At 42.9% G+C, this 14,584-nt stretch overlaps 1 protein-coding gene across 4 annotated transcripts in view; it reads right to left on the bottom strand.

Annotated features, from left to right (window-relative positions):
* C6H10orf71 (chromosome 6 C10orf71 homolog) overlaps positions 1–14,584 on the bottom strand; it is a 1,221,395-nt gene that overhangs the window by 773,546 nt on the left and 433,265 nt on the right. The window lies entirely within an intron of this gene.

The following is a 14,584-nucleotide window of genomic DNA, read 5'->3' as shown; positions in this document are numbered from 1 at the left end:
ATTTGACCTTTCTTCTGATCTGTCAAAAGGAAGGAAAAATTAGACGCACAACAGATCCTAGCTGTAAGGCCTGTATTGTCCCATCAGAATTGGCTTATGATTTGGTAGACAAAAGCAGGAGTAGGTACAAAACACAGAAGACATGCAAATATTCCATTCATGTGTCATCTCTGTTTTAGATGCACTCCTGGTTTTCTTTTTGGCATTAGCAATACTGAGCAAATGCTGACCGGGTGAAGGCATATGCTTTAAAGACAGGATCTGTTTTTTGTGGGTTATTGTTCTGACGGACCAGAATCAGGGCCCCTGATTAAAACACATATTTTTTGTGGGAATTTTTGCCATTGACCCCCCTCTGGTATGTCACTGTCCATGTTGTGGGATGATTTGTGCACATCTTGTAAGTATTTGGTGGCTGCAAATATGAGCTAAAGGTTTTTCAGGTTCGCCTGCCATTAAAGTGAATAGGGCCCGTCGCAAACTTGCGGTTCGCAAACATTTTATCACGTTCGCGAACCGTCGCGGCCGATGTTCGTCCGTCACTACATACAAGGGATAGTGGCAAAAGGTAAATACAAACCTAACCATAAGGGCATATTTTTTATTTTTACCGACGGGCTAAATCCATTTCCCGGTGGACGCGGCATCCTTCGAGATGCGGGAGGTATCTTAGATAAACTGGACACATTACCTCTCCTTTCTTCTTCATCCGGCTTTGCCCCACGTGACCGCGACACGTGCATTTGACGCAATGTGCACAGAACGCGGCCAGAGGAGGTGGCCTGGTCGGGGAGGTGAGCGTCTAGCCGCCTCTTTAAAAACGCCATTAGTGGCAGTATGTGGCTGCGGATCACATCTGGAATAACCTCATTGGACACGGTCCCCTGCATGAAATCCGATCTGATTAGACAAACCTACAGTGGATTTGGTAAGACTGTTCGAATATATTATTCACTTCGGATATTTTTTGCTATCACTACCAGTACGGGGGTACCTACTATCAATGGGACACTGTCAGTTGTAGTAACATTTTTTTTTAAACACTAATATTATTTGTTAGGACACTTTTTTACTGCATATCTATTCAAAGTTATATTTTATTCTAAAATTACACTCCTCCACCAGCCTTAGAGTTTGCAGAGAGAAATTCTAGCGAGATATAGGGAAGAAGCACTACAATTAACATTCTAGCCTATATCAATACACTGCTATCTGGGTAGAGTATTGCTCTATGAATTGCTTAGAACTGGCTTTTGATATCATTGGATCTACTACAACTCCCGTTCTGTACTCTGCTTATTTTCTACAATAACCCAGTTACTGACTTTCAGCACCATTCGCCAGCCTCTGCACCTACATCTCCTGCCTTGCACCCTCACTAAACCCACAACACTAAGGGCACCCCAACTACCATCAGCCAGGTGACCTGAGAGAAGAAAGGGTGCACCCTTTTATCAATGCCCTAGGGAGCACCAGTGGGAGGATTGCCACCGTGAATAATTATTTCAGCCATAGCCACTACCACTTCCATCCTCCATTCCTCGCGACACATGTGTACTACGCCTTGAAGGAATCCTTTATGCACAGTCTAGGTTTTACAGTGATAAATGGTGTCCTTTCTAACCCCTCTTTTGGAACACACAATGCATAATTTTTGGGTCCTTCTCTTCTTTGCTGTTTGGGGGACCAATCCCCATAACTTCCAGAAATACTGGGGCCCTCCTTCCTGATTTAAAAAAAAATAGGGCCCTTGATCACCACCTTTAGAAACTAAAATATGTTCATGTCTGGCTTTAAAACATGATCTGAAAGATCAGCTGCTCTATTTGCCTATTGTAGTCCATGAATGCAATCTGGATTGGAAGTAATTGTACCTTGTACAGGGGCAGGGGAGCTGGTGTTGCTTGGAACTGTGGTCAGTACAAGGACATCCCTCTTGTCTTTGTACTTAACGATCAGCATGTTCTCATAGATGAAAACATTCCTGTCACCCTTTCAGAATGGTTACCCTAGAAGGGATCTAGGGAGGCCTCTCTAATTTTTCTGTACCGTGCTGCAAGCTAGAGTACTTCTGGATGTAATGGGCATCTGTCAGCAGATTTGTACCTGACATGACATGAAATTGGCTGGCCTGTTGCATCTGCGCTCGGCGGCAGCTGAAGGCATCTGTATTGTTACCATATTCAAGGGTGCCTGCATTGCTGAGAAAAGTAATGTTTTAATATATGTTAATTAGAGATGAGCGAATCTTTAAAAAATGTGATTTGGCCTGATAAATTTGCCCTTCCTCTGATCCGGTAGAACAATAACCCACAAAAAACGGATCCTGTCTGTGGAGCATATGCCTTTACTTGGTCAGCATTTGCTCAATAATCCATCAGTATTGCTAATGCCAAAAAGAAAACTAGGAGTGGATCTAAAACAGATGACACATGAATTTAATATTTGCATGTCCTCTGTGTTTTGTACCCACACCTGCTTTTGTCTACCATATCATAAGCCAATTCTCATGGGACAATACTCATGGGACAATATTTTGGGTGGACAGGTGAGTTCTCCTTGGGGTAACTATGGCCCCCGCCACACTAAACACCCGCTCTGATGCCACACTACTGGCCGGGCAGAACAGCTTTTCCAGGGCAAACTCTGCTAGTTGCAGCCACAAATCCAGTTTGGCTACCCAGTAGTCCAGCGGATCTTCAATGTGGGGTGGCAGGGTGCTATCTAAGAATGCCACCACCTGCTGGTTCAGGTCCTGCTCCAGGGCTAGCTGCTGCTGCTGGTGAGTAGTTTCTTTACTATGCGGGTGAATAAAGCTACTCATCAGCGACTCTAGACTCAGGCTGCTGCTGATGGAGCTCCTGCCACCCCACCCCTCCCCGGCAGCCATGGCAGTGGAACGTGAGCGCAGAGGGCCCACCGGTCAGACCTGCGTGAGGATGGGCGATGGCGCACATAGGCAGTGGCCAACTGACTACAGAGGATGTCTCGATAGTAGTTCTGTTTGTCCTCCCTCTCAGCGGGTGTAAAAAAGGCCCACATTTTGGACCTGTCCCTCTGCCGAATGGTGACAATTTGGCTGTCACTACGCAAGTGAGCATGCAGCGGGCCATTTGTGTAAGTGACTTGGAGGGACTCCTTGTCTCCATCTCCACTGCATACTGCCTCGGTGTGTCCGGGCCCTCTGTCTCATCTTCCTCATCGTCCTGTAGCTCCTCTGGCTGCTCCTGCTCCTCCTGTTTTGTCAGCTGAGTAGAAAAACCACCCATTTGGCAGGCAGTGACTGCCTCAATGAATAGCTGACTGCCTCAATGAATACTTCTGCAAAGCAAAATTAAGGAAAAGGACCTCAGTTAGGGAGGAAGACTAATTCATATTTTGATGCATGTGTCTTTACAGAGGAAGAGGTTCTAATTCAGCTGTCTAAAATTAATACACATAAGTCACAGGGGCCTGATGTGATACACCCAAAGCTATTAAAAGAGCTTAGCGGTGCACTAGCCAAAGCATTAACAGATTTCTTTAACCAATCACTGGTAACAGGGGTTGTCCCAGAAGATTGGAAATGAGCAAATGTTGTGCCCATTCACAAGCAAGGTAGTAGGGAGGAATCGGGCAACTATAGTCCAGTAAGCCTGACTCCAATAGTGGGGAAATTTATGGAAACCATACTTAAGGAGAGGATTGTGGAACATCAAAAATCCCATATATTGAAAGATGAAAAACAGCATGGGTTTACTTCAGGGAGATCATGTCAAACTAATCTTATTGATTTTTATGATTGGGTGACTAAAATAATAGATGGCGGAGGTGCAGTAGACATCACTTATCTAGACTTTAGTAAGGCTTTTGATACTGTCCCACATAGAAGGCTTAAACTGCAGTCTTTGAGCTTGGACTCCCATATTGTTGAATGGATTAGGCAGTGGCTGATGGGCAGACAACAGAGGGATGTAGTGATTGGAGTATATTCAGACCATGGACTTGTTACCAGTGGGGTACCTCAGGGATCTGTTCTGGGACCCATATTGTTTAATATCTTTATCACCAAAATTGCAGAAGGCCTTGATGGTAAGGTGTGTCTTTTTGCTGATGACACAAATATTTGTAACAGGGTTGATGTTCCTGGAGGGATACACCAAATGGAAAAGGATTTAGGAAAACTAGAGGAATGGTCAAAAATCTGGCAACTAAAATGTAATGTTGATAAGTGCAAGATAATGCACCTGGGGTGTAAAAATCCAAGAGCAGAATATAAAATCAGTGATACAGTCCTAACCTCAGGATCTAGGGGTCATTAGTTAAGAAGACTTAAAGGTAGGCAGACAATGTCATAGAGCAGCATGAAATGCTAGCAGAATGCTTGGGTGCATAGGGAGAGGCATTAACAGTTGAAAGAGGGAGGTGCTCATACCGCTCTACAGAGCACTAGTGAGACCTCATTTGGAGTATTGTGCGCAGTACTGGAGACCATATCTCCAGAAGGATATTGATACTTTGGAGAGAGTTCAGAGAAGAGCTACTAAACTAGTACATGGATTGCAGGATAAAACTTACTTGGAAAGGTTAAAGGACCTTAACATGTATAGCTTGGAAGAAAGACAAGACAGAGGGGATATGATAGAAACTTTTAAATACATAAAGGGAATCAACAAGGTAAAAGAGGAGAGAATATTTAATAGAAGAAAAACTTCTACAAGAGGACATAGTTTTAAATTAGAGGGGCAAGGTTTAAAAGTAATATCAGGAAATATTACTTTACCGAGAAAGTAGTGGATACATGGAATAGCCTTCCTGCAGAAGTGGTAGCTGCAAATACAGTGAAGGAGTTTAAGCATGCATGTGATAGACATAAGACCATCCTTCATATAAGATAGGGCCAGAGGCTATTCATAGTATTGAGTATATTGGGCAGACTAGATGGGCCAAATGATTGTTATCTGCTGACACATTCTGTTTCTACGTTTCATTTCAGCCCCCACAGGGCTCATGTGGGCATGAGAAGGAGGCGCCACATCTCCTGTCCCCTGACCAGCCATTGTTACCACCATCTGTTCCAGGACATGAAGCAGTGGAATGACGACGTTCATCCTGTAGTCCTGGCGACTGACAAATAACGTGGCATCCTCAAAGGGCCTGAGCAACCGGCAGGTGTCACGTATAAGTTACACAGGGGAGTACTCCTATCCGCTTGCAACATCAAGAAATCGTTGATGGCCTTTCTCTGTTCATATAGTCGGCCCAACATGGGGGGTGGAATTCCAAAGGGTGGAAATGTCGCAGATCAGCCTATGCCGTTCTGCCGCTGCAACTCAAGGAGGGTGTGCTTTGCAGTATACGAGTGGCTGAAGTGCATGCAAAGTTTATTGGCCATTTTTAGGATGTCTTGCAGATGGGTGGAAGACTTCTGGAACCGCTGGTCAACCAGATTGAACATGTGTGCCATGCAGAGCGCATGGCTCAGCCTTCCTTGATGCAGCACAGACACAATGTTTTTTCTGTGGTCAGTCACCATAGTTCTGATTTTGAGTTGTCGGGGAGAAAGCCAGGATTTGATTTCTTGATGCATCACACGGAGCAGTTGCTCCCCTGTGTGACTCCGTTCGCCAAGGCAAGCCAGGTGCAGAACAGCGTGACACTGCCGAGCCCTGCACATGTGGTATGCTGGAGCAGCACTGTGACTTATCTCTGCAGTGGAGGCTGAGGACATGGTAGAGAATGAGGAGGCAGAGGCGGACATTGTTGCAGGACCAACGGCAGAAGAGGAAGTGGCGTGACCTATTCAAGTTGCTGGTGTGGCTGTGCAGCAACCACATTCACCCAATGGGCCGTAAAGTCCCTTACTGTAGTTACAGCTCCACACGTCGCCACTGCTGTGCACTTTGGCAGACACCGAGAGGTTCAACGACTGGCCCACCTTATGTTCTACATGTGTGTGCAGAGATGGTACTGCCTTTTTTGCAAAGAAATGACTGCTTGGGACTCTCCACCTCGGCTCGGCACAAGCCATCAGTTCTCTGAAAGGTGCAGAGTCCAACACTTGGAAAGGGAGCACCAGCAACTTGGACAGGAGCACGTTCAGCTTCTGCGCCATTAGATTGCTTGCACGCATACTGTTGTCTCTTGGCAATTGCTTCAGTGATCGATTGCTGACAGAATGACTGACGAAAAGTAGTAGTAGGAGCATCTGGACCAGCAGAAGATGGGTTTGACAGACAGCTCCCTTTGGCTGAGGTGGTGGAGCCTTGACTGGCTGAAATTGGGTGCGTGAATGTCTTTGACAATATATATACAAATTTCACTGAATCTGCACACAGTTTTGTTATCTGCGGCAGAAACCGTTTATTGCAGCACATTGCATTTCTATAACGTCTGAGTGCTTCAATCCCATATATTGGGGAAAAAGTGAAAATCAATATACACTCACCCTTTTCACACCATTCTTTGTAAACCCTAGAAATGGTTGTGTGTGAAAATCCCAGTAACTGAGAAGATTGTGAAATACTCAGACCGACCCGTCTAGCACCAACAACCATGCAATGCTCAAAAATTGCTTAAATCATCTTTCTTTCCCATTCTGACATTCAGTTTGGAGTTCAGGTGATTGTCTTGACCAGGACCACAACCCTACATGCATTGAAGCAACTGCCATGTGATTGGTTGACTAGATAATCGCATTAATGAGAAATAGAACATGTGTTCCTAATAATTCTTTAGGTGAGTGTATATACAAATTTCACTTAATCTGCACACAGTTTTCTTGTCTGCGGCAGAAACAGCACAGCGCATTTCTATACCGTCTGATTGCTTCAGGCCCATATATTTGGAGAAATTGAAAATCAGTATATATACACATTTCACTAAATCAGCACACAGATTTCTTGTCTGCGGTTTAAAACTTTAATTGCAGCACATTGCATTTCTGTACCGTCTGTGCACTTCTTTTGTGGACAGTAAAAAAAACTGCTTCACAACCACTAAAAAATCCATGAATATGAAGAAGGCCAGCACTAAGGGATGGGGAAGTGGGCGTTATGCTAATGGTTCAGGCAGAGGTCGTGGCACTGGCCCTTGAAATGTTGCCATATAGGATTGTGAACACTGAGGCCTTCTGCAGCCTGATGTCGGCCGCGATCCCTCCGTACACAGTCCCCAGCTGCCACTATTTTTCACGTTGTGCCGTGCCCGCCTTACACCAGCATGTGTCCCAGAACATCACCCTTGCCCTGACCAACGCAGATACTGGGAAGGTCCACTTAACCATGGACACATTGACAAGTGCTGGTGGCCAGGGACGCTACATTTCCCTGACTGTACACTGGGTGGATGTGGTGGAGGCCAGGAGTGAGTCGTACCCTGGGATGGCACAAGTGCTACCCACGCCCAGGATTGCAGGCCCTACGTACATCAGGGTCTCCGCAAGCAGCTATGTTACTGGCTCCAACCCCCACTTCTCCTCCTCTTCTGCCTCATCCTCCTCCAATTCCACCTTCAGCAGCAATCAGCCATCAGTTGCTAGCTGGAAGCAGTGTAGCACTGCTGTGGTTAACCGTCAACAGGCCATGCTGAAGCTGATCTGCTTAGGGGACAAAAAGCACACCGCTGCAGAGCTTTGGCAGGGTATAAGGGACCAGAACGAGATGTGGCTCTCTCCACTCAACCTACAACTTTGGCAGGCCTTTCCATGGTGGGAGGAAGGATGATCTGAGCGAGGAGTTGGCTGACCAGACTCTTGGCTATAGAGACTGGACTTGGTTGAAGAGAGGGTGGTGCTTAGCCGACTGGAAGCATTATCGTCAGCAAGACAACCGACCAACTGTTCGCACTGGTCTGACTTGGACAGTGTTGTCATGTGCCGCCTAGCTAAGTTGGACATGAAGCTGGGTATGGTTTTATTATTATTATTTATTTTTTATTTTATAATAATAATAATAATATATTTAAATACAAGAAACAGAACTAGATCACACATCCTCAACACTATGCTTTTATCTAACTGCTTCTCAGCATAATAAACATTGCTTCTCAGCATAATTAATCGTATACCTACCTCTATGCTGCATGCTAGACATGAGGCATTAGTATACAATTTGATCAAAAAGCATAGGCCCACTGACGGCTAGAGATGTCCCGAGCTATTCACAGGTGAACAGTTCCCGGCGAACATTGCTTGTTCGCGTTCGCTGCGGTGGGTGAACATATGCGAAGTTCGGTCCGCCCCCAAATTGTCATCATTCAGCAAACTTTGACCATTTACATCACAGTCAGCAGACACATTACAGCCAATCAGCAGCATACCCTCCCTCCCAGACCCTCCCACCTCCTGGACAACATCCATTTTAGATTCATTCAAAAGCTGCATTCTTAGTGAGAGGAGGGACAGTGTAGCTGCTGCGGATTTAATAGGGAAATCGATAGCTAGGCCAGTGTATTCAGTGTCCACTACAGTCCTGAAAGACTCATCTGATCTCTGTTGTAAGGACAGCGTCCTGACAGCAACTCAAAAAGCCTTTTTTTAGGGCTAGTACATCAGTCTGCATTTTTATTTATTTTTGTCCTCTGTAATCTAATTGCAGTTGCCTGACAGCGTGTGTGTCAGGCTCACAGCGTATACTGTGCCCACTTGCCCAGTGCCACCACTCATATCTGGTGTCACACACAGTAGCTTGCATAAAAAATAAAAATAAAATTGACTGTAATATAATAGTAGTTACTTTTCTGCAAGCGTGTGTTTAAGGCCTACAGCACCTGCTCTGCCAATGTCTAGCAGTGCCAATCATATCTGGTGTCACACACAGTAGCTTGCATTTAAAAAAACAAAACACAATTTTGACTTTAATATAATAGCAGTTACTTTTCTACAAGCGAGTGTGTTAGGCCTACAGTGTCTACTCTGCCAACTACTGCCAGCGCCACTCATATTTTTGGTGTCACACACAGTAGCTTGCATTTAAAAAATAAATACAAAATTTTGACTGTAATATAATAGCAGTTACTTTTCTGCAAGCGTGTGTGGTAGGCCTACAGCGTCTACTCTGCCAACTACTGCCAGTGCCACTCAAATCTGGTGTCACACAGAGTAGCTTGCATTTAAAAAAAATATATACTTTTTTTGACTGTAATATAATAGCAGTTACTTTTCTGCAAGCGTGTGTGTTAGGCCTACAGCGTCTTCTCTGCCAACTTCTGCCAATGCCAATGCCACTCATATCTGGTGTCACACACAGTAGCTTGCATTATAAAGAAAAAAATAATAATTGACTGTAATATAATAGCAGTTATATTTCCGCAAGTGTGTGTGTTAGGCCTACAGCGTCTGCTCTGCCAACTATTGCCAGTGCCACACATATCTGGTGTCACATACAGTAGCTTGCAAAAAATACAAAATAATAATAATTTTGACTGTAATATGATAGCAGTTACTATTCTGCAAGCGTGTTTGCTAGGCCTACCGCGTCTACTCTGCCAACTACTGCCATTGCGACTTATATCTGGTGTCACACACAGTAGCTTGAAAAAGAAAACAATACAATTTTGACTGTAATATAATAGCAGTTATTTTTCTGCAAGCGTGTGTGTTAGGCCTACAGCGTCTGCTCTGCCAACTTCTGCCAGTGCCACCAGTGCCACTCATATCTGGTGTCACACACAGTAGCTTGCATTTCAAAAAAATAAAATAAAATTTTGACTTTAATATAATAGCAGTTAGTTTTCTGCAAGTGTGTGTGTTAGGCCTACAGCGTCTGCTCTGCCAACTACTGCCAGTGCCACTCATATCTGGTGTCACACACAGTATCTTGCATTAAAAATTAAAAATAAAATATAATAATTTTTCTGTAATATAATAGCAGTTACTTTTCTGCAAATGAGTGTGTTAGGCCTACAGCGTCTGCTCTGCCAACTTCTGCCAGTGCCACTCATATCTGGTGTCACACACAGTAGCTTGCGTTTAAAAAACGAAACACAACAATTTTGACTGTAATATAATAGAAGTTACTTTTCTGCAAGTGTGTGTGTTAGGCCTACAGCGTCTGCTCTGCCAACTTCTGCCAGTAACACCAGTTCCACTCATATCTGGTGTCACACACAGTAGCTTGCATTTAAAAAAAATAAAATTACATTTTGACTTTAACATATTAGCAGTTAGTTTTCTGCAAGTGTGTGTGTTAGGCCTACAGCGTCTGCTCTGCCAACTTCTGCCAGTGCCACCAGTGCCACTCATATCTGGTGTCACACACAGTCGCTTGCATAAGAAAAAAAAAAATTGACTGTAATATAATAGCAGTTACTTTTCTGCAAGTGTGTGTGTAAGGCCTACAGCGTCTGCTCTGCCAACTACTGCCAGTGGCACTTATATCTGGTGTCACACACAGTAGCTTGCATTTAAAAAAAAATATAAAAAAATTGTCTGTAATATAGCAGTTACTTTTCTGCAAATGTGTGTGTTAGGCCTACAGCGTCTGCTCTGCCAACTTCTGCCAGTAACACCAGTGCCACTCATATCTGGTGTCACACACAGAAGCTTGCATTTCAAAAAAATAAAATTACATTTTGACTTTAACATATTAGCAGTTAGTTTTCTGCAAGTGTGTGTGTTAGGCCTACAGCGTCTGCTCTGCCAACTACTGCCAGTGCCACTCATATCTGGTGTCACACACAGTAGCTTGCATTAAAAATAAAAAATAAAATATAATAATTTTTATGTAATATAATAGCAGTTACTTTTCTGCAAATGAGTGTGTTAGGCCTACAGCGTCTGCTCTGCCAACTTCTGCCAGTGCCACTCATATCTGGTGTCACACACAGTAGCTTGCATTTAAAAAACAAAACACAACAATTTTGACTGTAATATAATAGAAGTTACTTTTCTGCAAGTGTGTGTGTTAGGCCTACAGCGTCTGCTCTGCCAACTACTGTCAGTGCCACTCATATCTTGTGTCACACACAAGTAGCTTGCATTTAAAAATAAATTTTTGACTGTTATATAATAGCAGTTACTTTTCTGCAAGCGTGTGTGTTAGGCCTACAGCGTCTGCTCTGCCAACTTCTGCCAGTGCCACCAGTGCCACTCATATCTGGTGTCACACACAGTCGCTTGCATAAGAAAAAAAAAATTGACTGTAATATAATAGCAGTTACTTTTCTGCAAGTGTGTGTGTTAGGCCTACAGCGTCTGCTCTGCCAACTACTGCCAGTGGCACTTATATCTGGTGTCACACACAGTAGCTTGCATTTAAAAAAATATATAAAAAAATTGTTTGTAATATAGCAGTTACTTTTCTGCAAATGTGTGTGTTAGGCCTACAACGTCTGCTCTGCCAACTACTGCCAGTGCCACTCATATCTGGTGTCACACACAGTAGCTTGCATTGGAAAAAGAAAACAATACAATTTTGACTGTAATATAATAGCAGTTAGTTTTCTGCAAGTGTGTGTGTTAGGCATACAGCGTCTGCTCTGCAAACTTCTGCCAGTGCCACTCATATCTGTTGTCACACACAGAAGCTTGCATTAAAAATAAAAAATAAAATATAATAATTTTTCTGTAATATAATAGCAGTTACTTTTCTGCAAATGAGTGTTTTAGGCCTACAGCGTCTGCTCTGCCAACTTCTGCCAGTGCCACTCATATCTGGTGTCACACACAGTAGCTTGCATTTAAAAAACAAAACACAACAATTTTGACTGTAATATAATAGAAGTTACTTTTCTGCAAGTGTGTGTGTTAGGCCTACAGCGTCTGCTCTGCCAACTACTGTCAGTGCCACTCATATCTTGTGTCACACACAAGTAGCTTGCATTTAAAAAATAAATAAAATTTGACTGTTATATAATAGCAGTTACTTTTCTGCAAGCGTGTGTGTTAGGCCTACAGTGGCTGCTCTGCCAACTTTTGCCAGTGCCACCAGTGCCACTCATATCTGGTGTCACACACAGTCGCTTGCATAAGAAAAAAAAAATTGACTGTAATTTAATAGCAATTACTTTTCTGCAAGTGTGTGTGTTAGGCCTACAGCGTCTGCTCTGCCAACTACTGCCAGTGGCACTTATATCTGGTGTCACACACAGTAGCTTGCATTTAAAAAAATATATTAAAAAATTGTCTGTAATATAGCAGTTACTTTTCTGCAAGTGTGTGTGTTAGGCCTACAGCGTCTGCTCTGCCAACTACTGCCAGTGCCACTCATATCTGGTGTCACACACAGTAGCTTGCATTTAAAATAAAAAATAATAATTTGTCTGTAATATAATAGCAGTTACTTTTCTGCAAATGTGTGTGTTAGGCCTACAACGTCTGCTCTGCCAACTTCTGCCAGTGCCACTCATATCTGTTGTCACACACAGTAGCTTGCATTGGAAAAAGAAAACAATACAATTTTGACTGTAATATAATAGCAGTTATTTTTCTGCAAGCGTGTGTTTGAGGCCTACAGCGTCTGCTCTGCTAACTTCTGCCAGTGCCACCAGTGCCACTCATACCTGGTGTCACACACAGTAGCTTGCATTTCAAAAAAATAAAATAAAATTTTGACTTTAATATAATAGCAGTTAGTTTTCTGCAAGTGTGTGTGTTAGGCCTACAGCGTCTGCTCTGCCAACTTCTGCCAGTGCCACTCATATCTGTTGTCACACACAGAAGCTTGCATTAAAAATAAAAAATAAAATATAATAATTTTTCTGTAATATAATAGCAGTTACTTTTCTGCAAATGAGTGTGTTAGGCCTACAGCGTCTGCTCTGCCAACTTCTGCCAGTGCCACTCATATCTGGTGTCACACACAGTAGCTTGCATTTAAAAAACTAAATACAACAATTTTGACTGTAATATAATAGAAGTTACTTTTCTGCAAGTGTGTGTGTTAGGCCTACAGCGTCTGCTCTGCCAACTACTGTCAGTGCCACTCATATCTTGTGTCACACACAAGTAGCTTGCATTTAAAAAAAATAATAATTTTTGACTGTAATATAATAGCAGTTACTTTTCTGCAAGCGTGTGTGTTAGGCCTACAGCGTCTGCTCTGCCAACTTCTGCCAGTGCCACCAGTGCCACTCATATCTGGTGTCACACACAGTCGCTTGCCTAAAAAAAAAAAAATTGACTGTAATATAATAACTGTTACTTTTCTGCAAGTGTGTGTGTGTTAGGCCTACAGCGTCTGCTCTGCCAACTACTGCCAGTGCCACTCATATCTGGTGTCACACACAGTAGCTTGCATTTCAACAAAATAAAATAAAATTTTGACTTTAATATAATAGCAGTTAGTTTTCTGCAAGTGTGTGTGTTAGGCCTACAGCGTCTGCTCTGCCAAATACTGCCAGTGCCACTCATATCTGGTGTCACACACAGTAGCTTGCATTAAAAATAAAAAATAAAATATAATAATTTTTCTGTAATATAATAGCAGTTACTTTTCTGCAAATGAGTGTGTTAGGCCTACAGAGTCTGCTCTGCCAACTTCTGCCAGTGCCACTCATATCTGGTGTCACACACAGTAGCTTGCATTTAAAAAACAAAACACAACAATTTTGACAGTAATATAATAGAAGTTACTTTTCCTCAAGTGTGTGTGTTAGGCCTACAGCGTCTGCTCTGCCAACTACTGTCAGTGCCACTCATATCTTGTGTCACACACAAGTAGCTTGCATTTAAAAAAAAAATTTGACTGTTATATAATAGCAGTTACTTTTCTGCAAGCGTGTGTGTTAGGCCTACAGCGTCTGCTCTGCCAACTTCTGCCAGTGCCACCAGTGCCACTCATATCTGGTGTCACACACAGTCGCTTGCATAAGAAAAAAAAATTTGACTGTAATATAATAGCAGTTACTTTTCTGCAAGTGTGTGTGTTAGGCCTACAGCGTCTGCTCTGCCAACTACTGCCAGTGGCACTTATATCTGGTGTCACACACAGTAGCTTGCATTTAAAAAAATATATAAAAAATTGACTGTAATATAGCAGTTACTTTTCTGCAAGTGTGTGTGTTAGGCCTACAGCGTCTTCTCTGCCAACTACTGCCAGTGCCACTCATATCTGGTGTCACACACAGTAGCTTGCATTATAAAAAAAATAAAATAATTTGTCTGTAATATAATAGCAGTTACTTTTCTGCAAATGTGTGTGTTAGGCCTACAACGTCTGCTCTGCCAACTTCTGCCAGTGCCACTCATATCTGGTGTCACACACAGTAGCTTGCATTGGAAAAAGAAAACAATACAATTTTGACTGTAATATAATAGCAGTTATTTTTCTGCAAGCGTGTGTGTTAGGCCTACAGCGTCTGCTCTGCCAACTTCTGCCAGTGCCACCAGTGCCACTCATATCTGGTGTCACACACAGTAGCTTGCATTTAAAAAAAATTAAATTAAATTTTGACTTTAATATAATAGCAGTTAGTTTTCTGCAAGTGTGTGTGTTAGGCCTACAGCATCTGCTCTGCCAACTTCTGCCAGTGCCACTCATATCTGGTGTCACACACAGAAGCATGCATTAAAAATAAAAAATAAAATATAATAATTTTTCTGTAATATAATAGCAGTTACTTTTCTGCAAATGAGTGTGTTAGGCCTACAGCGTCTGCTCTGCCA

This window comes from Bufo gargarizans, chromosome 6, assembly GCF_014858855.1.
Source record: "Bufo gargarizans isolate SCDJY-AF-19 chromosome 6, ASM1485885v1, whole genome shotgun sequence".
Taxonomy (NCBI): Eukaryota; Metazoa; Chordata; class Amphibia; order Anura; family Bufonidae; genus Bufo; species Bufo gargarizans.
This window is presented reverse-complemented; position numbering and strand designations above follow the sequence as displayed.